This window comes from Mercenaria mercenaria, chromosome 9 (genome assembly GCF_021730395.1).
Source record: "Mercenaria mercenaria strain notata chromosome 9, MADL_Memer_1, whole genome shotgun sequence".
Classification (NCBI taxonomy): Eukaryota; Metazoa; Mollusca; class Bivalvia; order Venerida; family Veneridae; genus Mercenaria; species Mercenaria mercenaria.
Genome location: NC_069369.1, coordinates 33779743 through 33806128, shown reverse-complemented (window position 1 = coordinate 33806128; position 26386 = coordinate 33779743). Strand labels below are relative to the sequence as shown.

The window sequence follows — 26386 nt, the reverse complement described above, 5'->3', positions numbered from 1 at the left end:
CTGATGGGAAAGGTAACAGTAATCAAAACATTTGCTTTACCTAAACTTATATATCCCTTCACAGTACTTGGAAATCCACCAGAAAGTATTGTCAAAGATATAACAACAAAAATTTTTAAGTTCTTATGGGATGGAAAAAATGATAAAATCAGAAGAAACACTCTCTTCAGTAATTACAGTTTAGGAGGCCTTAAGTTAACGGATATTAACACATTCCTAACTTCTATTAAAGCATGTTGGGTAAAGCGCATAATTTCGAATGAAAATAATGGTTACTGGAAAGTCTTTTATGGAAACATATTTAACAGGTTTGGTAATACTTTCATTCTACAATGCAATATGAACCAGAAAGATGTATCAAGAATATGCACAGGTCACCCTTTTTTGAAAGATGTACTTGTTTCATGGTTTTTAATAAACAGTTATTATGCTGAAAACAATGAATTACAAAAACATATAATATGGAACAATAGTGAAATTAAACTTGGAAATAATGTAATCTACTGGGCAATATGGCATGAAAAAGGTATACAATTCATTGATCAACTTTTTGATTTTAGAACAAATACATGGTATCAATTTGAAGACGCAAAACAAATACTTGATCTGAATGAGACTGACTTTTTGAAATATCATCAGTTAGTATCAGCAATTCCGAAAAATCTTAAAGACCTTATTTCAATGCAATTTCTTTATGGAAGCAAAACCAACCACCTTATTGAGAAACTGAAATCAAGTAAAACCCCAAACAAGTTTCTTTATAACCTTTTAATGAGTAAGAAAACATATGAAAAACCAACAGCTATATTCAAATGGGAAAACATTCTTGATGATAAGGAAATTGATTGGAAAAAAAGTTTTTAGTAACCCATTCAAAGCCACAATAGATAACAATCTTAGAAGTTTTCAATATAAACTGTTAATGCGCTTGCTCCCAACAAACAAATATCTTTATAAATGTAAATTGTCTCAAAGTAATTTATGTGATTTCTGTTGCATGAGTAATGAGAGTATAGAACATTTAATTTGGGAATGTCCAAAGGTACAAATTTTCTGGAACAGACTACAAGTCTTTCTGGAAAATAAGGGATACAATGAGTTAAAACTAAATATAAAGAATGTTTGTTTGGTTACATAGGTAACACAGATAAAGAAGATATCCTAAACTTTATCATTATTCTTGGTAAATTTTTTATCTTTAAAATGAAATATACAAAAAAATGTTCCTTCTTTTGATAACTTTTTTACATTTTTCAAGCAGAGAATTAGAATTGAAAAAGAAATAGCAATGATTAATGACAGGCTCCATAAATATGAAGAAAAATGGTTAAATTTTACTGAAGTGGACTAATATTGAAATAAGCCAAGCCTCTCAGCTATACAATACAGTACCAAATTATCAATTATGAAAAACAGGAAACGAACAACACTATCCTTTAAAAATATCCTTCTTTTTGCTTTTTAGGATCATGATTCCAAGTGACATAACTCAACTCTTACTCTTCTCACTCTCCCTTCTCATCCTTCCATTCTTGCCTGAATGATTATTATCTTTCCCACTGTCATTTCACTTCTAAACTCGTTAACTTTTATTTAAAACTCTTAGATATAAACATGTAAATCTAGTTGTATTATTGTAAATTCTGTCTTCTATGTACTTCTTTTTGTGCTTTGATACTTAAAATAATGTTTGAGTGTAATTTGAAATATAAACGATTTGTATGTTTGTATTTATGATTGAAAAATAAAAGAGAAAATAAAATGTAACCAGTTACTGAATGTGCTTCTGAACTAACAGTGTATTGTTAAAGACGTTTTCACAAACAATTATTAAGTTCCCAGAGGATACTATAATATCATTTTTATCCCTCGACGAAGTCGGAGGGATATAGTTTTTGGCGTTGTCCGTCCGTTCGTCCGTACTTCCGTCCGTCCGGAGCCATATCTAGAAATTGGTAAGAAATATTTAAATAAAACTTTATATACATGTTTGCCACTATGAGGTTATGCGGCGCGTCAAGTTTCAGTCAGATTGCCCAAGTAACACCAGAGTTATAGCCCTTAGAAGTTTCTAGTGTTAACTATAAAGGGTACTATAAATATGGCAATTTCTGCTTGTGATATATTTAACCTAGAACTATGAAAATTAAATTAAATTTAAATCACCATAATGTGATTGTGCACACTTAATTTTGTCCGGATTTCTTTAATAATTTCAGAGTTATTGTCCTTTAATTGTTTAAAAATCCACATATTTGTACATAACAAACTTACCATTTGGTAGAATTTCATTAAACATATTTCATTCTTTTCCATGAACATTTATTATAAACATGTGAAGTTGTGTACCCACACCTGGTCACCCCCTTGCCTTGGTCACACCCCATCCCCCTCCAAACCCCCCCCTTCCCCCCCCCCCCCCCAAAAAAAAAAAATACATGCAAAGTTGTACCGTTCCCGCACCTCGCCCGACCACCCCGATCATACATCCCTCCCCCCGCCCCCACCCCCTAACATTTTTTTTCGTTTTTAATTTTCCGTCAATATTTATAATCAACATGTGAAGTTTTGTACCCTCACCCGCTCACCCCGCCCCCCTCCACCCCCACAAATATATATATATATACTATAGATTTTTTTTTCATTCCTTTTCTTAAAAAGTGTTCAAGCCTTCAACATGTGAAGTTGTAACCACACCCACCGCGCTGCCAGCCATGTTCAAGATATCTTACTTGATTGTGCTCTCTTAAGGACATCATTCTGTTCTTTTAAGTTCAAATGTACATGTTAAACAGCAACACTTGGTGCCAAACTACTCGAAGACAATATTTCGTTCTAGTTACACTTCAAGCTTATTTGCTTCTTAGTAACATCCTTATATATAACATTTTGCGGATATATGTTTTGCCATTCCTTACCACAAACCCATTTGGCGGGGGATACCAATTCATCGAATTTGCTTCTTCATACAATCCCCTCAAAAGTTGAACAAGGTAAGAACTGAATAAGTTTATAACTGAATTAGATCGGACATGAAACAGGACAATATAGTTGTTAATAACTATTCTGAGAGTCCTTAAAATATGTGAAATTTATTTTTTTCAATATTGATACACATTTTATTAAAATTGAAAGCCTTGCTTCACGCAAACACTTATTATACATCGACCGTCCATGAACAGAGCAAGGGAGATTTCTCTCGATAAGAAATTAACGTATTTTACACTAGAGTAAACTTATAATGAATTTGAATTTTCGCAACTCAGAAAAATAAGGTATATCCATCATGAAGTATCTATGTTTCATTTTAGGCACAAGTGTATGCGTTTAATTACTCATATAATTTCAGTTTCTTCTGACATATTTAAAGCATATTTGTTACAGCTACCGTTTAGCTCTTTTACATGAAATCATTATACTGTATGTATATTGAAAAGAGCGTTATTGAATTCTTTTAATTTTTGTTTTTCCAAGACTCTCTACTGTTGCTTTTATCTTATTTTAAGATATGGAAGGGGAAGTATGGTTGTTAAAGTCATGTCTTAAAATTTAACGTAGGAATTCTTTCATTATTTTGGGGGAAATTATTCTGCAGATAGTATTTTTATGAATGCTTATCTTAATTTTGAAATGTCCACCTGACATGTAGTAATCAATTCTGTTAGAAGATCGTTTGATAGCAAAGAACGGAACAATGGTAATAAGAGTAAACTCGGTTTGATTTTGAGTCTGTTCGTGACGGGTAATGAAATGTTCGACAGCCCTTATTCCCCAGCATCAACTTTAGCTGACATGAACTCTGTTATATACAAACATTGCATGTACTCCATGATTACAAACGAACAAGAAAAATCAAACATTTCATCCTGAATGCAAGAACGGTGAAGACTTTTACAGCCGTCTTACAGCACTTAAGAACTGTTGTTGTGAAGGTCAGTGAAATCTATAAGAGAATCCTTACGAAGCAAAGAAAGCAACCTAGCCAAATGCGCATATTTTGTAAACTTCCATATATTGTTTATTTCATAAACAGTTACACAAATTTGATCTTTTGAATAACTTTCAGCTTATTGGGCATTTGTAACACGTTAGTTATAGTTAAATAATACAAAACTTATTTCAAGGGTTGAGAACAAAATAGCTACACACTGACTACACTCGAGGCTATTCTGTACAACATGTAATGCGCAATAAGTGTTACCAAGCATTTTATGGTTCTACCTACAGTTCTAAATTCATCCCCTGCGTCTTTGTGAAAACCGTTTCTGCTGTTACCAAAAGACTCGTGAAAATTACTTCATACATGTACTGATTTCATTCAATATAATTCGTCGCATTAACTGTTGATCTATAGTTTAACTTGAACCTTTCATAGATACTATATTAATGTCACTTAAAACATACATAAAATGAAACGAATCATTTAACTTGAAAGTCCGTAGTACTTTATATACGACGTCTGAAATTATAGCATTTTGAATTCTTTATTATCAAAGCTGTGGACTGTTATGTGCAACATGTAGCTGGCTTTGCAGAGGCTTTGGAAGTGGAAACCCGCCAAATGGATGTTGTTAGTTAACCGTAAGGGGGAATGTCTCCTCGGAAATTTAAATATTATGCAGTCGCTTTGAAGAACATATCTAGCTAAAGGATAAACAAACAAGATGATTGAATGTATAATACCCATTTCACTTAAAACAAGAACAGTCCAAAATGATGATTTTATGGTTGCAATAATATATGTGTAAATCATTCATATCTTGTAATATTTAAAATATGTTCTATTCGCAAATACTTTATTAAATTACCAATTTCTGCTTACATTGTTATGTACATGTCTTTCCCCATTATGTTCACTGTAATATTTTTATCTTGATGTCTCATTGTTAACTGTAAAGCCTGTCCTAGTTTTGAGACATCATATATATCAATAAATTATTTATAGACTATGGTTTTCTAGAAGGTTTTATCAACAGGAATTTTAATTCTGGATTTTTCTAGAATCATCTTTTTGTTCAATAGAACTGTAAGTGCTTTAATTGCCACGATTAAAATAAAGTGAGGTAGAACATATAAATAAAGATCTTTCTGGATAACTTTCCTGTATTTCTTTAAAGTATGAAATTACCAGTTTTGAATTTACATTTGATGAATATACATTTAACTGTAGGATTTTAAATCAATTTAAAGTTATATTCATTTCGAGTTATCAACAATTTAATTCTGATTTTAGAACATCTTTTTGTTAATAATAATTATGGAAAATTAATGCTTGTAATAAAAGCCGGTAATAAAATAAGACTTTTAGGATAAATACCTGTATTTTAAAAGCTTGAAGTAATTTTGTATTGAACTTTCTAGTAATTACTAAGATTTGGATTTTAAAAGTTACATATGTTCGATAATACTCCAGGTGGACTCTTGTTATATATTGATTTAATACGCAACATCGTTTAAAATCTTTATTGAAAAACCTAAGCCCTTAGATATTTGGTGATTAGTATGTCTAAAGTGTCAATATCATGACCTTTTTGTCAATATACTCAGTCACCTTTGTGTCATAAGAAGAACTTTAAATCTCAGTCGTGGCCACAGATTTTATAATGTACTTTAATATCAGGTAAAAACTTTAAATAAAGGAACAGTTTTAATATTATTGAAAACTACAATAAATAGGCCCGGAGCTTAGATATTTGGTATGTGGCATGCTCTAGTGGTTCTCTACCAAGATAGTCCAACTCATGACCCTGGGGTCAATATAGGCCACGCCAGGATGGTCCGTTATTTACACAGATTCTTTTTTATTTTGAAGCAATTACAAAGAAATTTGGACCACACGTTATAATGTTTGATACAGATTTGAATACTCATCTTGAACAGTCTTAATAGTGAACTTCTGACCTACTTTTTTTATTTTGAAGTTACAGCATAGAAATTTGGACCACATGTATAATTATTGATACCAATTTCAATACTCATCTTGAATAGTCTTAATCTTGACCTACTGGGACACTTTCTTGATTTTTTAAGATACAGCATAGAAATTTGTACCACGTTTATAAATTTATAAATTTTGATAAAAATTTCAATACTCATCTATAATGTTCTTAGTCCTGACCTACTGATCTACTTTCTTGTTTTTGAAGCTACAGCAAAGAGATGTGGACCACATGTATAATGTTTGATACATATTTCAATAGTCATCTTGAATAGTCTTAATCGTGACCTACTGAGCTACTTTCTTGTTTTTGAAGTAACAGTATAGAAATTTGGACCAGCTTTAGCAAAATAATTTGTTCAGGCAAACAATTAAACTCATTTGAGTGATACGGGCATCATGGTCCAATTGTTCATATAATTATAAGTCTTCTTCATTAGAAGTCGAAGTAACTTTTTAATAAGCAGCTTATATCTAAACTGACAGGTTAGTTCAATCATCAGAGGAAAATGAGTTTTAGAGGCTTAAAGTTTTCTTACAAAATCTTTAGCAGCATCTATTAACCAGTACCCAAGCTGACTGATCAGTATATTACACTTCATTTCCTCATTTTATTGGGACTGGGTTGTGTTAACCTGCCAAGTAAAGGTATGTGTTTTAAAGTTTGTGCATTATTTTGTACATTTAAAATACTCAAGATTGATTGGATTTTGAAAGGAGAAAAAACATAACAAATGCTAACTAGAATAATTTTCTTTTTCCAAAATAAGCTTAAGTAGCAATTTTAGATAGTACATGAGGGAACTTATTTACTGTTGGGTCATATAAAAAAATCAAGACGAGTCAAACTTGTCCATTCATTAATCACAGATAAATTAAAAGTACATGAGTTTGGTTTACATGTAAGAATAAACTATCGTTCACTCGTGAACACATTTTCTTAAAGTTTCACTCTTGAAAAAAAAACTACATATGGTCTTACACTGAATCAAATAAATATCCTCTATATACGGAAGCCTATTAGGGACATTTTGTCTTAGTTTTTATGCATAACGTCTTATGTATGACATATTATGTGTTACGTGTTATCAGTTACCTCTTACATGTTACGTATTACCTCTTAGGTGTTATATCTTGTGTGTTACTAATCAAAAGTTAGATTTGCCTAGTTCTCAATAGGGATACAAAATTGGCGGACGTTAACGATTACTGCTTGTGGCATTTTACCCCTTTTGGTGACCACTAGAGCTAAAACTAGAAAAAGCTTTAAACGACTTATGCTACGAACAGCATGATGGATCTTGATCAAACCTGGTCTGTACCACCATTATAAGGTCATTTCAATTTTTTTTTCAAAACGCGCAATGGTCCCCTTGTAGGGTTCTCTGGAGCTAAACACGGAAATACCTTTAAACATTTTTTTCATGAAGTCTTTTGCTAAAGTTTCATCAAACTTTGTCTGTAGTTTAAACACAGGGCATTAGATCTTTTCCTTTCTGAAGCCATTAGAGACAGAAATAGAAATACCTTTAAACAGCTTTTTCTGATAACCATTTGTATACCATCATAGTATACATATGAAGGCAAGACTACATAATTAGGACAAGGTATTTTGCTCAGTTATGGCGTTTTCTTTTGGCATAGAAATTAGTTACGTTTAGCATACGATTCCATATTTTGTCTAAAATATTTGATATATAACTTCGAAACTTTGAACACTTGCTTACCATCAGAAAATCTCTGTTAATATTTTGAACCAATACTTCCATCAATTCTTCGAATAGTCGAGTGCACTGTCAACAGACAGCTTTTGTTTCTTCTTGTTTTATGGGAGACCTAAAATTGTTCTTGTCAGTACGTCTGTCCGAATATATGTCATGTATATCTCAAAAAGTATTTAACCTAGAGTCACCAGAATCTAGGATTGTTATTAAACATCTTACGTTGTACACTTTGTGTTGTGGTTTGAGTTTACAAAGCCAGACCATGGCCATGACTTAGTTAAAATATACTTATTGTCAAAGGAAGTCGGGGTTTGGCTGTTCCTAAAAATAGAGAATGGCTTAAACTGGCGCAAAAGGGCATATGCAGTATTATGTATTTCATTACTGCCCAAAAACAGACTCGATAAAACTCATTTTTTATTTTCTAATGATTCATTTCAGTTTGTTGTCTTGCAGGATTATATATTTCATTACTGACCATAAACAGACTAAATAAAACCCATTTTTTTCTCGGTTTGTTGTCTTGCTGCATTATATATTTCATTACTGTCTATAAAAAGACACTCAAAACAAAACGAAAAAGATTTTAGCAGGTCTGGTTCATTTTGACCTAGGTCAATAGTGATGCAATATTCTTAACATTAAAAATGAATTAGTTTCCTTACACTACCGACGTTTACATTCAAATTGCACTAGTTTCCTGGCCAGTTAATGTTGGGTTTTACGTCGCTTTCACTTCATGCTAAGGCATTCAGTTTATACACCTTTTCTGTGTAAACTAACCCACCAGTATCAGTTGTAAAAGTAACTGATACATTGTTTTACAGGAGGAGGATTTTGGACAACACAATGCTCGGGATCAAAACTGCCCTCCTGCTAGAATCTAGTGTAGGACATATTTCAATTGTTAAAGCCCGTTTTGTCGCCTCTTACGATACACGTAGGAAATGATATTTTCCAGGGCTGTTCGATGCTTACGACTCCTTTACTCTGCCATTAAAGGAGACGTCAAGGATAGTACAAAGATAAACGCTAAAGGTTGTTCAAACACCAAATGCGCAGTTGTACTTATAGGGCTCTGACAACAGATCTTGTGCATCGTCTTTTGTTAACTGCGCAGTTAGTATTCTGAACTAACTTATGTCTGTAACTGAAATTTATTATAAAGTACGATAGCCACAATAGAGAGTATATATGTCCTTAGACATAGGATGAAATACCTAATTCGTAATACCTTGACATAAGATGAAATACCTAATGCCTAATGCCTAATACCTTAGACATAACATGTAACTTTAAAGATGAAATACCTAATGCAAAATTACGAACATTTTATATATGCAAGAGCTGATAAATAAGACTTTAGTAGGAATTCGCAGTTCACGCCGCACTAAGGACTGAAGTTTTCTTCCAGCGTATTTATAACTTCACCAGTATTAAAAGCTATTTAACACTTTACACCAACATTTAAAAACAAAACATATATCACTTCGGCAGTTTAGTGTCCCTTTTTCAGCTAAGAATTTCGATGAAAATATTTTTAAAGCGTACGTGCGATTTTTGCTACAAATCAATGTTTTGCGTAAACCCAAGTTAAATTTACATAAAACTTCCCTGAGGCAAAGGAATTGGTTCAAACGTCATAGAAGTGTCCCCTAACCAAATTTGCATCATATCCAATCGTATCTTTATTTTCACAGATGCAATGAAAAATGATATGATGAAATGAAAGATATTTTCATTATGTTAATAAGTAATTAAATCAAACTTTTCTTCAACAAGTGTTAATAGCTCTCTATATAGCATCATGTACATGTATGGAAATTTTACCACTATAGGTCTGAGCAGTCTTACTAGACATTTTGAGTCTTGGCTATAAATCTTCCTACGGGACCCACACATTTCACAGCACATATTGACATCTTCTTAGCGTACTTTCTTGCCAAAATCATGCCGATCAAATACTTTGGTAACAAAGTATATGAGATCAGGCTTTCAATGCGGAATGTAGATTCCAGTTAACAGCTATTCGGTCGAGCTTTGTGAAAGAAAACTTTCTATAATCCATATATCAGTAAAGGATTCAGTTCATGTTTCCCGCTACACCTCTACCTTACGTGTATAATATAAGAGGTAATAAATAATACGTAACGCATAATACATCACACATAAGAGGTAATGCATAAAAAATAAGACAAAATGTCCCTAATAGGCTTCCGTATCTATATAATAATAACTGTGGTTATTCATTAAAACATTAACATAAAAAGTAGTAATGATTAAGTTTTACATTAATGTCTTTCTGGTAAAGTATGTACAAATGTAGATTCTTCTTACACATAACGAGTTTTATAATGTCAAGACTAGATCTCAAATTAACCTATTCCAATTACACATTCGGCTGATAGTTTTAATGGATAATAAACTCCGCTTTACAATAAAATAAATTGTTCTTTTGTTGCCGAATAACATATAGCAATTAATTTCTCTAAATTGTTTTAAACCTTTACACTTTGTGGTAATGAGCGTTCAAATAGAACCTATCACATATATGCATTCCGCTGGAATGACGGGCTCTCGTCCCCAACTCACTGGTATTTGTAGAAGTATTTCTTCAAATCTCCTTGCACAGTTCCTGGCAAAATCATCTTCCTCCGGAATACATGATTCACGAGTGGCAGGATCCGTAAGATCAATGTATTCAAAATCTGGAACCAGCTGTTTTAACAGGTCAACATCTATTGCTATTATTTTTCTATTTCCTGTAGGATTACAGGCTTTGCCAGCAAGCTCCCACACGGCATCCTCTGTTTTACATGTAGAAATATACTGAGAGGCGCAGAACCTGTAACTTGGAGAAACATGGTGCCAAGGTGATGCTTGTGCATATGGATTTTTAGCTTTAATACCTTGACTTACGTCTTCTTCAGGCCTAAGCATTCGAAACAAGTTTACCATTGTAGATTGTATGACCTGTAGGTCTGGAAGTAAAAGTTAAAAGACAAATCTATAATGCATGTATCTGCTATAAGTGTGGTACAGGATTGATGTATGAAGATATTCCTTTCATTTGAACGCAAATGCATACATATTGCATTCGTGAAGTGATATGAAAAATGTTCCCTCGAAATATGACTATCGACCGAAGCATCACCCACTGCTCAGGAATGAAATGTGTCTTTTATTATACGGAAATCATGATTTGTCTGAACATTAATTGAGAAAAAATTAACATAATGGCTTAAACGATTTATTGAAATAATCAATAAAAATAGAATATCAACAACAATAAAATATAATATATCACAGGTTTATTTACTACACTTTTTTCTGTTATTAGACGAACGTTTTACAAGAAAACAACTATTAACAATCAAGACAACTTCGATTGTTGCAAAATGTAATCTAATATGGAAATGTACCCTGTACCCGACAGTTATTATATCCAAAGAAAAATACCGTTTGGTGCATGAAATATCAAAGTACTAGAGTACAGCGCAGTAGTCTCGAAACCCAGACTGAGATATAGAGTGTTTTCCTGTAATGAAGCTATCAAACTGATCTGCAGTGTCGGCGGTTATACCCTGGCCTCATATCTACAAAACATTTTCAGTCACAGCTGAGTTTGATAATGAACTTTATTTTTCATTTACGTCTAAATTGCATATTTAAAATTAAATGTTAAACTAAAACTACTTTCAAGCTACTATTCCGTATTAATCTAGCCATCAAAAGTTCAATCTCAATCTCAATCTCAACTGAGACCCAAAAGAGTTTTGTGAACATAGGACAAGGCCAAGTCTGTATTAGCACAGAAGGGTTGTAGGAGTCTGCTTCCTGAAGGCAACTGTAAAGTCGACAAAAGATCTTAATTGTGAATGAAAGATTTGGACTAAATGTTGTCATGTTTCTTGATTATTTGGGAGTCGAGTGAATGTTCCGCTAAAGCCGGTGCAAGAGAGTTCGAGGGGTGTTTTTCATTTCATTACCTCTCACGAACAGACTCAGTAAAACCGAACATGTTATTATTGTGAATAGTTGCGTTCTATTCCAGGGAATCTTCTTACACATTTCTTTATAACAAACAAACATGTGCTTATTACACTAACTTGTCTCAGTTGATAATATTTCTTACAGTTAAACGTAAAATATGATCATACACTAAACACTGATGTTTTACTAGGAATACGATTATGATAAATAGGCATATAATTTACATTTAATTTAAATCAATAGCATATTTATATATTAACATATCTTACCGTCTGTAAAAGGTAAATCTTTAAGAAAATAATTTCAAGTCACTTTGGCGTGCAATTCAGTTACGTCTATCAACTGAAATTTCCTAATATCTAAACAAATGTGCGTGTATTTTCAAAAATAAGAAGAAAATTCCTCTTTACTTCCTAGTATTTGTGAATATGATATAAAGTATCATATCTCGTATTTTGTCGTGACTGTGAAACATTTATCATTTTATCTGTGTATAATGCAATCATTGATTACTGAAGCAAAATCTTGTGGATGTTTGTTGTTGTTTTTTGTTGTTGTTGTTTTCTTGTTTAGTTTTCTATTTGTTTTGTTTTTAACTTCACATCGACACAATTTTAAGTCATATGGCGTCTTTCCAGCTTTTGGTGGTGAAGGAAGATCCCAGGAGCCTCTACAGGCATTAATTGATCACGGGCGGGCACCTGGGTAGAACCACCGACAATCCGTAATCCAGCTGAATGGCTTCCTCACATGAAGAGCTCCTTACCCCAAGTGTGAGAGACAAGTGAGTCTAAGTCAGTTACCTTAACTATTCGACCAAAGAGGCCACCAAAATCTAGTTCACGTTGTATCAATGTTTTTATTCCAGCCCGTCTCGACGGTACGGTATTACGATAGGATTTTTGTTTTAAAACAACGAAAAAGACCAAATCCATCGAATCCATTGAGGCAGTTTTTACTTTGCTTTCTGTGAGGAGCAATTATAATTTAATTACGATTGCTGTGGCAAGCTGAGAACCAGCCTACATGATTTCAGTTGACTATCAATACAGAATGTAATTTGAACGAAAGCATGTCAGTATTTAGGTTACATTATTCTTATTCAGTTCCTTCTTTCATATAAACAATTAAATTTGTAGACCTCATCTTTCATTACCTTACAGCTTTTCTATGATATAAAGTTTGTATAACATGTCTTCTTACCAAAATTAAAAAATATTGAGAAGTTTTTTACATATAAGAAACATAATCTGACCTGAAAAACAACATCTTCAGAAAATGCTTGCGTGAAACTTCCTGTTTATGCGTATGTAAAAATGTTCTCAATGAATAAAAGTAAAAACCGCAAATTCACTACATTTTTTGTGTGTATCAACTTGTTATTTTTTCGTTTTAATTGTAACTTGTTTACAGTTTAAACTGAATTCGACGTACTGTAGCATATATTGCACTGGCCAAAATAAGAAGTGATTACAGTATCTGTCTGAAAATAAATGTTTTCATGTTTGAGATGTGCTTTTTTCATTGTATGTCTTAAGACGTCTAGCTTAAAATACATCCTATTGCTCCTCCGGCTGGGAGCTTTCGCTTACAAACTATAAAAGAGAAAACATTTGCAGAAAACCGAAATAAATCACCGTTTAAATATTGTCACTCATACTATTACTATATAAGATCTTACCTGTATAAAACGATTAAATATGCTTCTGCTAATATTTCCGTCCTGCTTCTACATACATGTATATGGTACAACTTTATGGTTAATGTGTCTTTAAAGAAGCACGCCGCCGAATGTTTTATTGTTAGAGATTTATGAAGATATCTATTAACATGCAAATAATTGCACCATTATTTGTCATTACTCAAAGATTTTATCTAAAAAATGCACAAAACAATTGTTATTTGCAATAGTTTAAGAACATTAATACTGCAGATTTAAATCAAATATTTCAAAATTTAGAGGATACATTTATTTTTTCGTATCAAATTACGCGGGAATGCAGTTATTATAAATGAATAAGACAAATATTTCGTAAACACGTTTTTCTCCAATGTCATAAAAGTAGTAGTTTTTCCTTAAATTTGTGTTATATTTAGTTTGCTAAGTAGCGATCATTTATTGTCACAAACTGTTGAAAACCTGTATAAAAGTACAAATCTTTCGTGTTGGACAAGTTGAGGTCGCTAACTAAGAGTCACTTTAAACAACTTTGCTTGCTCCAAGACTGACACGTAGAAAGCTCCCCGTGGTAAAGCTGTCAAGCTGGTTTGAGGAATTTCGAAGGTTCTACCCAACTCCCGCCTGTCCAAGCTTAAAATGCATTATTATTCAGCCTCCATTTAATAAATTGCGAATGTGTTTGACTATGTGTTGATAAATTCACTGGTCCATAATGACCATGAAATCAATTTAACATGAGGTCCGCTTAAGCCGGTGCTAGGGGCGTGGGGGATATTGTATATTAATAACCTGTCTAGAACAGGTTGAATCAAACTGAGTCTGCTGTTCTTCCAGGGGATTTTCACAAAGATTTCATTAATACAAAACAAAAATTTGTATTACACCAACATATTTCTGCTAATAAACTTTCCTACAGGTAAACGTAAAAATAGTAGTGTGCATCTTTTTAGAAATAAGATGGTAATAAATAGACATGTAGTTTTAAACGACTAAATTTAAAATTCATTGCAATTTACGTTTCTACAGAAAATAATTTCAAATAATATTTGTCTTGCACTGCATGTACATCTTTCAAGTCGCAACAATGATTTCGTTTGGTTATTTAAACATCAATTTGAGAAAGTATATGAACTGTTATTTTCAAAACATGAAGGTTCATTATTTTATGGTCATAACCCATAATCAGTATCTATATATGTTGTTGTCTTTGCATTTGTATCTTGTCCTTTTTACATGTATCAGTGACAACTATTAATGATTATAACAGTGTTTACTGATCAATTCGAATGAATTGCTGAAATGATAAGTTGGGGATTTATGCACTCTTTAACTAATACTCTGACAATTATCTAAATATCTCGAATTATCTAAAAAGTAACCAGAAAATGACTGTCAACATTAGGGAGTTTATAGACGTACACCTTTTGTGATGATAAAAGTTAGGCTGTCTTGCACTTGCTTCCTATCTGACACTCTGGAACTATTTTAATTTAGCTGATAGTGTATGCATTAAAACATTCTTTACGTTTCGATTTTATTGTTTGTACTTAGCTTATTACCCACTTTAGTCGCTTCCTAAGGTTTAGGTTTATTCGTCAATTTCATAAGATATTGAAATTTTAAATAATTTGATTTCACTTTTGGGGGTAAACATAAAATCACTTTCACATTTCAGAATACACTTCAGACTATTCCTTGTCAGAAGATGCACTCAACTAGAATGAGAATGTGCAATATCCGAATATCAGTTTCAATCTCAAGCTGTGACCGAAAATGTTTTATGAACATGGGGCCAGGTCAAGCTTGTATCAACACAGAAGGGTTTTAAGAGTCTGCCTCATGTTCAAGCAACTGTTAAGTCGACAAATGATCTTAATTGTGAAGGTAAGATTTTGACTAAATGTTGTCATATTGCCTGATCATTTGGGATCATAGAGTCGAGTCAATGTTCCGCTAAAGCCGGTGCAAGAGAGTTCGAGGGGTGTTTTACATTTCATTTCCTCTCACGGACAGACTCAGTAAAACCGAACATGTTATTATTGTGTTTAGTTGCGTTCTATGCTTCCAGGGAATCTTCTTACACATTTACTTTATAACAAACTACACCAACTTGTCTCAGTTGATAACATTTCTAACAGCTAAACGTAAAAAAGATAAGATCATAGACTAAACACTGACGTTTTATTAAGAATGCGATTATGATAAACAAGCATATATTTTACATTTAGTTAATTTAAGTATAGTTCTGGCTACCATAACTTAACTGACGCTATTTTTATTTTCTTATGGTCGCGCCCATTAAGTTATGGCGAAACCTTATTTGGTTACCCAACCAGTGTCAAACCGCAACATCTCACAGTCTCTCGTGAGAAACTGATGACGTCATGCAACAGTTCAGAGCACGTGGTTATTTTTGAAAATCAAGATCAAAATTTTACCTATTTATGAATTTAATTTTATCATAAACATAACCATTTTTGAAAAAAAATCATAAATTCCTACCTTAGAAGATTTATGTTCGCAGAAAAGGTCAATAAATAATGATTCTATATCGCCTATTGGTTTTCAAAATGAAGAGTACCCTGGCCAGGTGACAGCTGCAATGGCGGAAAAAATATTGCAGACAGGAGTACCAATCAGAAACGTATGTGTATTACTTGTGTTCAAATTATATTGCATGGATTATTTTATGCCAGATAAAAGAAAAGTGGATTAGAAATATTTTAAAGTAAAATGTTAGTCTATTGCCTTTCATTTGTTGAAATTATAGCGTGACAGACTTCGAGCACGATTCCTGGTTAGGTTTCAGTACGGGATTCGTTTCAGCGCAGAGATCCGTATCAGCATATAAACATCTCTGAGCTGAATATTTAGCTAATTTAAATACTACTATCAACTGAAATTTCGGAATATCCAAGTAAATGTGCCTGTATTAAAAAATAAAGGGAATTTCTTTTTTACTTTCTAGTATTTGTGAATATGATACTTGTGTTATATCTAATCTTTTGACGCACTTGTGAAACATTAATCCTTGTATCTGTGTATAATGCAATCATTTTTACTGATGCAAAAGCTTGATATATTTATATTTGTGTGTGTTTGTTGGTGGAACGATTTTCCAGCTTTTAATTGTGAAAGAAGACCCAAGGTGCCCCTTCCCGGATAAAACCATCGACCTTCCGTAAGCCAGCGGGATGACTTCCTCACATGAAGAATTCTACACCCCAAGCGAGGGGTGAGAGACAAGTGATTCTAAGTCAATGACCTTAACCATTCGACCATAGAGGCCCCCAAAATCTAGTTTACGTTGTATCAGTGTTTTTTAATCATTTAACTTTAATTTCTTCAAGGATAAGACTTTTCTTGATTTTAATTCTCTGCACTAAATATTTCGAAAACAAAATATTTATCAAATTTTAAATCGAAATCATGATCACAACATATTACAGAAATAAGGCACATATTGCGGTGTTTTTTAAAATACACAAGCAGATTTCAAAAGGCAAGTTTCAGATGTAACATGGTTATGTTCTATGTTATTAGTAATATTATGCTAATAAACTTTCATTACCTTAATTATTAAGATATTATTCCAATAATTCTATTGTATAGAATATATATTGTCGTAGACACTTACACTTTGCTATCAATGTGTGAACTATTTATTTTGGAACGCATTCAAGTAAGTTTGTACGTACAGAAAATTTTACAAGGTTACGTTGCCGTGTTTATTCAAATAAGTATTTTATATTTTTTAAGAATGCATGCGTTGTTTAACATTGCGTAAATTTATTTTCAATTAATTTATCGTCATTCGTTAAACACCAAATCATCAGTATTTGTTAGAACAATTCTATCCCTGTATATTTCACGCATCTGATCTTCAACAATATTCTTTTAAAATTGGTAATTCAATTGATGTGTTCTACAGTTAATAACTTGGCTTCCAAATTGAATACTCTAAAATTCTGGGTTTTTTTAGAAGTCGTATTATTAACTGACCTATATAAATTCTGTCAAAGCTATGGCTTGTATTTCACAAGTAAATATGAACAGGCAGGAAAAAAATCAGTATTGTACTTTTTGTATTGTACATGTATGTTGCCGGACTACTTTCATTTAACATGCATGACGTGACACTTAAAAACATAGCGCACATAAAAACTTCACTCGGTTCTACTTTTATCAAGAATTATGTCAGATCAGACTAACTGGACTAATTCTAATTAAAAATAAAGCAGATTTTAAAAGATTTTTCTAATTCTATAACGATTTTACAGAAACTGTTACATATATTTTAAAATGATGTACTTTTTATCCTACCACTACGCATTATCAGGCCGATATCTATCTGTCGTGTAAATTTGAAATTTATTCAGTCAATAGAGGTTTATACGGTCAATGCAACTGACGGACTACATTTTCATGTATATGTACTATAGGCAGTGTAAACTGGGTCAAGAGTTCGAATCTCAAACATTTTGTCATTTTATGAGAACAGCCACGATAAAATGAATAAAAAAATATTTTACTCTGTCCTAGTATACCTCAATACGAAAAGTCTGAGTGAATCGACCTTGACTTTGTGTATTGTGGCGTTTTGACATTTCTAGTTAGAAAGGATTTAATCATATAACCAGGAAGGACTTTTATTTACCTCACATTTTCTTGCATAGAAATGTGGATAAACCTTTCTCCAACTTGGCGGATAAACTTAAGTTAAGAAAGACAGTAACCTAATATCCACTATGTATGACCAGTGATATACATAAAATAAATTGAAAAAGGAAAATAGATTTTTTCCTTGAAAACTGCGTAATTACGCACCTGTTTTCGGAATTAACTCGTGTACATCGACCACCCGTGTACAATACAAGGGAGAAAAAAAATGCAACAAAAGAGGCTTCTAAAACAGTGTTTATCAGTTTTTGTAAGAGAAAACATGTTTTGTTTAATTCCGTACAAGTTATCTATATTTTATTGAACGCATATGTACATGTGCCACACTCCTACTCCGTTTTTTTTCCGGCACATATATGAAACATACTTGCAACAACAATCAATTTTCTATTCGTTAAAATATTGTTACTGTTTCCATGCCTTTATTTCGGGTGGTCTTTTTGTTTGGCGTTTAAGTCATGACCTAGACTCATGGTGCCTAGTGTTTGTAATGAATGATTTTTCAAGTAAGTAATGCCCTAGATCTTGCAGCCAGTTTTGGTCCCATAATAATTAATATGTTTTAATTGCATCTGCCAAAAAAATGAAAAGTAAGGGTAGACTTCCTGAAGGCACAGGTCACCCCAAACACAGCCAGAGAGCCATTCAAGTTAAGGTCGCTGACTAAGAGTCACCTTAAACAAATTTGCTTGCTCCAAGACTGACATGTAGAAAGCTCACTGTGGTAAAGCTGGCAAACTGGTTTGAGGAATTTTGAAGGTTCTACTCATCTGTCGAAGCCTAAATGGGCATTCTGATTCTGATTCAGCCTCCGTAATGAAATCTGTGACGTCAACAAATGACATAATTTTTGGAAGTTTTCAATTCAGTGTTGATATTTTCTGGTCTTTTAATCTGGTCATGTAATCAATTTGATAAAGATCCGCTAAAGCCGGTCGTAGGACGTAAGGGATGTTGCATATTTCATTACCTTCATAAAACAGACTCATTTAAAGTGTGTCTACTATACTTTCTAGGGACTTTATTAGAGATTTCATTTATTTAAAACAAACATTGATATTACATCAACATGTCTCTCATAAGCTAAGCGTAAAAAGTTATCATACGCATGAACTGATATCGGAATACGATGGTAATAGATAGTTTTACATAATTTATCATTTTAAAATAAACTGCAATACACATTCTTACCTTAATTTAAAACAAACATTCTAACATGGCTTGATTTGATTTCCAGTTAAACAAAGAAGACATTCAAGCTCTATATATTCTGCGATAAACATAGGTTGTCGCGTGGACCGGTAAAAGAGCATTATGACGTCAATTATGACGTCATATTGCCGCATCACGTCCGATATATATCTCCTCGCTTAAACGAAGTCCAGTATAATATCTATTAAAATATATTAATGAGCATGTCAGAATGAAAACAATCAAGGCCTTCTTGTTATTAATTGTCAAATTAACCACGGTTCATCGTTCAGATGCTTCAGTATTTAATCACTCGGACTAACGCCCTCGTGGTTCAATTCTTACGCATCTGAACTCTGAACCGTGGTAAATCAGACGATAAACAACTCGAAGGCCTTGATTATTTGTTAATTAATATTACATCAACATGTTTCTCATAAGCTAAGCGTTAAACGTTACCATACGCAAGCATTGATATTCTTTTTAAAATAAGATGGTTATAAGTAGATAGTTTTACATAATTTACTTTTAAATAAATTGCAATATACGTTCTTACCTTAGTTTTTTTTAAATATAATTTCAAATGATTTTTGCTTGCACTTCAATTGCATCTATCAAGTCGCAACAACGATTTCGTTTGATTAACTGAACATCAAATTGAAAATGATACATGCTTTTATATTTTCAAAAAACAAGAAAGTTCATTAATTGTGCTCATGAAACCTGTATCATTTAATCTTTAGATATGATATCGTTGTATGTGTGTCAATATCATACTATCATTTACATGTATTAGTGACAAGTATCGATGATTAAAATAATGTTTAATGGGCATATCTGCCTTGTTCGAGTTATCCACAGCTGAAAGAAATAGGAAGTGTACAGAATATTTGTGATGCTACCAGTTTCTGACGATTATACATTTGTTTGTAACAAGACAGGCAAGAGTGAAATTGACATTTGGGAGCAATTCTCGTTTCAACTTTGCCATCAGTCGAGGGGTCTGTTACCCTCCAGTCAAATGACATCGGTCCTGACACCTGACATTTGGCTTCTTTGAATACCTGCTTTTTATATTTCAGAAGCCGGCGGGGCCGCGTACCAAAAGAGATACGCTTTCAACTTCAATGGTTCGGTATTAATTTGGAACCCGGGAATGCACAACACAGAGCGGGTATCCAGCACAAATAAATATTCCAAGTGTCAATTTCTTGTAATATAAAGAGAATTGACGGTAAAATTTGCATTTTGATAGCATGCTGTAATTGTAATAAAACATGTTCTGTGATCGTCAGCTATCTCAGTTCGTGCTAAAATGCTAAACAATATTGGCGAACTGGTCTTGACCCCAAGTGACTGTGTGATTACTGGGTTAATTGTACCAACAAGAGTATTGTCCAAGTAATCAGAACTGATTTTAAATTTGATCATTAACAGATAACTTATCATAGTGTTATTGTAAAAACTATATTTGTATTTAATTATTGATTAAAATTTAGCCCATGACTTCACGAGGGTACATGTAGTTTAAAGTGCACCTATTCGCGTGGTTTTATTTCCAGTTTTAACGTTAATATTTCAAAATTGAAGTGCGAGACCCTATGTCCCTTATTAATTTGATATTTGTCTTCAGTATTTTGTAATCAGAGAGAAAAACTGTTGAATTAAAAGCGTTTGGTATGATAAAATATATGATTTATTAAAATATTATAAGATATTTTCAGCGAAGCCGACAATATACGAAATTTGGTATACGATCAGTTCATTACATACAGATATCTTGATTCCTTAAACGCAGCCTATCACTTTCATAGATTGTGGTGGTATGATACACCGTACATCTGGCTGGGATACCAGCTGTCCCGTAGCATACTGTATGGACGGTTGCTTTATTGCTTGCTGTACATATACTTCAGCAAACGCATTAACAGTTTATTTCAGACCGCCTCGGTAGCCTAGTGATAGAGCGCCTGCTTCGAGTGCGGAAGGTCGTGGGTTCGACCACTGGCCGCTCATACCAAAGACGTAAAAGAGGTTCTAGTAGCTTCCTCGCTTGGCACTTAGAATTAAGAGGATGGTGCTAGGACTGGTCAGCCCGGTGTCGGTATAATGAGACTGGGTGGGATATCATGTCACGTGTCTACGGTGTGATATCCCAGTTGGGCATTGTGCTCACAGCTGCAGTTTATTTCGGAGCTAAAGGATCAATCTGGAAGAATCAGTACATGTATTTTTAGAACAAAAGGATCTGCAAGATCAGTATACAGTTGGGAACAAACTGGTTAAAATCCCGACTTCTGTTGATACTATTTATCTTGTTCCTGTTGTATCATCATCTGCTGCGACGTCATCACTGGACCCAGTGTATTGCAAGTGTATATAGAGATATACTGTATTGCTGTGTGCTCTCAGACGGTACAAGGTACATACAGATTATCTGCTACTAGTTCATTCTGGTTATCTCGTCACATGATATAACTGCACCGTAGTTTGATGTATTATTATACTGAATTATCAGTCTGAACGTGTAACAGTGAACATGTCAAATAAATGTGTTTGTAACGCACCGTCTTTATGGTAATTATATAATGAAAGTGAAATGTAATTAGATATCCGCGTCATCAACATCGTATATTTTCAGAAACATGAATAAAAGTACTCATCGTGATCGGCTAGTTAAGCTCGCTGACAGAATCATATTGAAACATACTGTATTTAAAACCCAGACTGGTATGTAACATTATTTGCTGTGAAGAAGCTATCAAAATGGGTCGCGAAATAACGGTCGTTACGATTCATCATATACATTCAAAGTGTTTGACTTTAATCAATACTTAACAATTCATATATGTACACATATGTCTCTACTGTTTCTTACAAAATGTGTCTCTGATAATATCTATTACAGCTAAACAAAACAGGTACACTTGAAACACCAAATATTTTCTACTGAATACGAATGTAATAGAAAGACATATAGTTTTACATTATTGAAGTTACAATTTATTACATATAATATCTGACTTATATTTTAAGAACATGATTTCATATTACTGTTCTGTTTGTATGTACTATAAATGCATCTACCTATCAAAACAACGATTACATTTGTTTATCAAAATGTACATGTATTTTCGAAAAATGAGAATTTATTATAGTGATTATTTAACCTAAATCATTTCATCTTTATATATTGGGCTATCATCATACTTGTATCTTATTTTAATGCGAAACATAGTTTTCATGTATAAGTGGCAAATTTTGGTCACCATATAAAGGGGAACGAAACACTCACCAAATGACACTCCTTCACTTTGGGATGGGTTCCTGCTAATAAGAAAGCAGCTTGCCAATGACAGGTAATACAAAGCAGCTGAAAAAAAATGTAAGAAAAGTTAAAAACCACATTTAAAGCTTATTTGATGTAACCAGTTACTGAATGTGCTTCTGAACTAACAGTTTATGGTTAAAGACGTTTTCACAAACAATTATTAAGCTCCCAGCGGATACTATAATATTTTTATCTCCCGACGAAGACGGAGGGATATAGTTTTGGCGTTGTCCGTCCGTTCGTCCGTCCTTCCGTCCGTCTTTCCGTCCGTCCGTCCGTCCGGAGCCATATCTAGAAATTGATTGGGAATATTTAAATAAAACTTAAAGTCCATGTTTACCACTATGAGGTTATGCGGCCGTCAAGTTTCAGTCAGATTGCCCAAGTAACACCAGAGTTATTGCCGTTAGAAGTTTCTAGTGTTAACTATATAGGGTACTATAAATATGGCAATTTCTACTTCATAACTTGTGATATATTTGACCTAGAAATACGAAACTTAAACTGAATTTAGATCACCATAATGTGATTGTTCACACACAATTTCGTCCGGATTTCTTTAATAATTTCAGAGTTATTGCCCTTTAATTGTTTAAAAATCCACATATTTGTACATAACAAACTTACAATTTGGTACAATTTCATTAAACATATTTCATTCTTTTCCATGAACATTTATTATAAACATGTGAAGTTGTGTACCCACACCTGGTCACCCCCTTGCCTTGGTCATTTATTTTCCATTCCTTTTTTTTTTAAAAAAGAATGTTCAAGCCTTCAACGTGTGAAGTTGTAACCACACCCGGCCCGCTGTCAGCCATGTTCAAGATATCTTACTTGATTGTGCTCTCTTAAGGATATCATTCTGTTTTTTTTAAGTTTAAATGTACAAATGTACATGTTAAACAACAACAATTGGTGCCAAACTACTCGAAGACAATATTTTGTTCTAGTTACACTCCAAGCTCACATTTCAAATAACTCCATTTAATTCTAAAAGTTAACTTATTACGGTAAACATATTCCATTCAAAATAATTTCTTTAGTCAGGACCAACGTAACATACATTTATTATGTACAATTTAAACATTTCTTTTCTGTTAAATTAAATTGATTTTATCTAATGAAATTATTTGCTTCTTAGTAACATCCTTAACTTTTTGCCGGATATATATTTTGCCATTCCTTACCACAAACCCATTTGGCGGGGGATACCAATTCATCGAATTTGCTTGTTCATACAATCCCTTCAAAAGTTGAACAAGGTAAGAACTGAATAGGTTTACAACTGAATTAGAACGGACATGAAAAAGGACAATATAGTTGTTAACTATTCTGAGAGTCATTAAAAATATGTGAAAATATTTTTTTTCAATTGATACACCTTTTATAAAAATTGAAAGCCTTGCTTCACGCAAACTCTTATTATACATCGACCATCCATGGGAGATTATTCTCGATAAGAAATAAACGTCTTTTACACTAGAGTAAAGTTTTAATGAATTTGAATTTTCGCAACTCAGAAAAATAAGATATATCCATTATGAAGTATCTGTGCTTCGTTTTAGGCACAAGTGAATGTGTTTAATTACTCATACATATATAAGTTCAGGGTTTTTTTCTGACATCTTTAAAACATATTTGTTACAGCCACCGTTTTGCTCTTTTACATGAAATCATTATATGTATATTGAAAAGCATGTTATTGGGTTTTTTTAAATTCATATTTTTCCGAGACTCACAGCTGTTGCTTTTTTATTTTATTTTAAGATAGGGAGTGGGCAGTGTGGTTGTTAAAGTCATGTCTTAGAATTTTAGAATTTAATACGTAGGAATTGTTTCATTATTTTGGGGAAATAGTATTCTGCAGGTAGTATTTTTTGATGAATGTTTGTCTTAATTTAATATCTTCAACTAACACTTAGTAATCAATTCTGTTAGAAGATCGGTTGAAAGCAAAGAACGGAACAATGGAAATAGGAGTAAACACGGTTTGATTTTGAGTCTGTTCATGACGGGTAATGAAATGTTCGACACCCTTTATTCCCCCAGCATGTTAAGCTGACATGAACTCTGTTATATACAAACATTGCAGGCACTCCATGATTACAAACGAACAAGAAAAATAAAACATTTCATCCTGAATGCAAGAACGGTTAGGCCTTTTATGGCCGTCTTACAGCACTTAAGGACTGTTGTTGTGAAGGTAAGTGAAATCTATAAGAGAATCCTTACGAAGCAAAGAAAGCAACCTATCCAAATGCGCGTATTTTGTAAACTTCCATATATTGTTTATTTCATAAACAGTTACACAAATTTGATCTTTTGAATAAACTTAAGCTTATTGGGCATTTGTAACACGTTAGTAATAGTTAAATAATACAAAACTTATTTCAAGGGTTGAGAACAAAATAGCTACTCACTGACTACACTTGAGACTATTCTGTACAACATGTAATCCGCAATAAGTGTTACCAAGCACTTTATGGTTCTACCTACAGTTCTAAATTCATCCCCTGCGTCTTTGAGAAAACAGTTTCTGCTGTTACCAAAAGGCTCGTGAAAATTACTTCATACATGTACTGATTTCATTCAATATAATTCGTCGCAATAACTGTTGATCTATAGGTTAACTTGAACCTTTGATAGATACTATCAATGTCACTTAAAACATACATAAAATGAAACGAATCATTTAACTTGAAAGTCCGTAGTACTTTATAAACGACGTCTGAAATTACAGCATTTTGAATTCTTTATTATCAAAGCTGTTGACTGTTATGTGCAACATATGTAGCTGCCTTTGCAGAGGCTTTGGAAGTGGAAACCCGCCAAATGGATGTTGTTAGTTAACCGTAAGGGGGAATGTCTCCTCGGAAATTTAAATATTATGCAGTCGCTTTGAAGAACATATCTAGCTAAAGGATAAACAAACAAAATGATTGAATGTATAATACTCGTTTCACTGAAAACAAGAACAGTCCAAAATGATGATTTTATAGTTGCAATAATATATATGTAAATCATTCATATCTTGTAATATTTAAAAATCTGTTCTATTCGCAAATACTTTATTAAATTACCAATTTCTGCTTATATTGTTATGTACATGTCTTTCCCCATTAAGTTCACTTTATTATTTTTATCTTGATGTCCCATTGTTTACTGTTAAGCCTGTCCTAGTTTTGACGCATCGTGTATGTCAATAAGTTGTTTATAGTCAATGGTTTTCTAGAAGGTTGATCAACAGGCTTTTTAATTCTGGATTTTTTTCTAGAATCATCTTTTTGTTCAAGGAGATACACGAAAGTGCTGTAAACTTCCATGATGCTTTATATAAGAACCCGAGGTAGAACCTAAAATAAGATCTTATTGAATAAGTTTCCTGTATTTCTTAAAAGCAAACTCTAACCAGGTTTTCAAATTTAATTTTGATGAATATCCATTAACATTGTGGATTTTTAAAGTTTAATTTATATTCTTTGGATACATTAAATTCAGTTTGGACTCATTGGATTTAAATTTGACGAGGTCAGGATTAGAAATATTGCATGTTAGAATTGGACTTAATGGCAAGCTAATATTTTCAAGGTATATTTGAATTGTTACTTTTCTAAATGAATTTGTTATTGTTTATAGTTGCTGGCTGGTTTCTCTGTTACCTTTAGTACTTTAGCCATACCAATATGAACACGTATTCAACACAATTTTACATTTTACTGAGAGCCCAATCAGTGTCCTCTGCTGAGAAACCATCTCTTTTAAAACATTTAATGTTTGTTATATGTTTATGTGTTTATTGACTGACACTAGCATATTTATATCATCTAGTTAGAACTTCATCAAAT

General features: G+C 32.8%; 1 protein-coding gene and 1 long non-coding RNA gene across 2 annotated transcripts in view; one reads left to right on the top strand and one right to left on the bottom strand.

Annotated features, from left to right (window-relative positions):
- The window catches only part of LOC123546892 (SH3 domain-binding protein 2-like), a 106493-nt gene that overhangs the window by 67553 nt on the left and 12554 nt on the right, over positions 1 to 26386 (top strand). The gene's annotated exons all lie outside the window — the stretch shown is intronic.
- LOC128559458 (uncharacterized) lies at positions 9336 to 19966 on the bottom strand. Its single transcript, XR_008372384.1, has 2 exons — positions 19764 to 19966; positions 9336 to 10643 (listed from the first exon to the last, which is right to left on the bottom strand). It is a non-coding gene; the product is annotated as an uncharacterized LOC128559458 (long non-coding RNA).